Source organism: Arachis duranensis, chromosome 3, assembly GCF_000817695.3.
Source record: "Arachis duranensis cultivar V14167 chromosome 3, aradu.V14167.gnm2.J7QH, whole genome shotgun sequence".
Classification (NCBI taxonomy): Eukaryota; Viridiplantae; Streptophyta; class Magnoliopsida; order Fabales; family Fabaceae; genus Arachis; species Arachis duranensis.
In genome coordinates this window covers 3,012,726-3,013,870 of record NC_029774.3, presented here as the reverse complement: position 1 = coordinate 3,013,870, position 1,145 = coordinate 3,012,726, and the positions used below count along the sequence as shown (strand labels likewise).

Sequence of the window (1,145 nt, the reverse complement as noted above, 5' to 3'; positions counted from 1 at the left end):
TGTAATTAACTCAATTAATGTATATTATCATTATCGTCCATTTTTATTATTATTATTATTAATATTTAATGTATTCTTAAATATAAAAATTAAATTATAAAAGGAATATTAAGTATTGATTACAAGAATGCCTACTAGTAAGGAATATGATATTATAATTAATATCATTAATAAGTAGAATTGATAAAGATATGATAAGTAGAATGATAAGAGAGTAAGATAAAAAAATAAAATTGTTATTAAGTGATATAAATGAAGTAAATTATAAAAATTTTTGGCTAATTATTGCTGAAAATTTTTGGTTACCAAACTTTTTCCTTCTTAACCCATAACTAGTATTTTCAATTCAATCATTCCTAAAATGCATCATTTTTTGGATTAGTTTGTTGAATTTCTTTTGAATTTTCGTTGTGATCATGTTTTAGATTATGGGCTCCCCATATATCGTCCTCTGGAATCTTTTGGGAAATTGTGAAGCTGGGGCCGAAGGGATACAAGGTTATTGTTCTTGATGTCTCCTTGTTGTTCGAGGCTAAGATAGACAAGTTCACAAAGCCAATTATAGTTGTGTGGATTGATCTTGAAACACAGAGAAAGAGACTCATGGGGAGAGACAAATAAAATGAGGAGGATGCTAGGAACAGGATTAATCCTCAAATGGCCACTTGATGTGAAGAGAAATAAAGCAGATATAGTGACAGATAACACTGGATCACTTGATGACTTGAATGAACAGTTTCAGAAGGTTCTAATTGAAGTGTCAAAACCCTTGAGATGAACTCAATTTTAGCTTTCGAGGAATGGAGCCTTGGTCATATCATACGTGCTTCACTCACTTCGGTGTTGCTTTGTGTATAAAAACTGTAGAGAAAATGAAAAATTAAGCATGTCTTGTCAAAATATATAGAGGTGAATATAGCTCACATCTTATACTTTGTCTGACTGATATGAAGAAAGGTTTTATTCTCATTGTACAAAGTGTTGTATTACTTGTAATTTAAGATGTACAACCTAATATCAACTTATATTTTATTTATGGATTAATTAAGTACATTTAGAACACCCTTTTTATATTGAAAAATCAAAATTTTTAAGATATTTATTAACAAAATCCTTCTTTAGAGTTCAGGCATTTTAAACTAAAT

General features: G+C 28.6%; 1 pseudogene; it reads left to right on the top strand.

The window, feature by feature from the left end:
- LOC107477074 (dephospho-CoA kinase-like) overlaps positions 1-790 on the top strand; it is an 8,057-nt pseudogene extending 7,267 nt beyond the window's left edge.
- Positions 791-1,145: the final 355 nt, after the last annotated feature.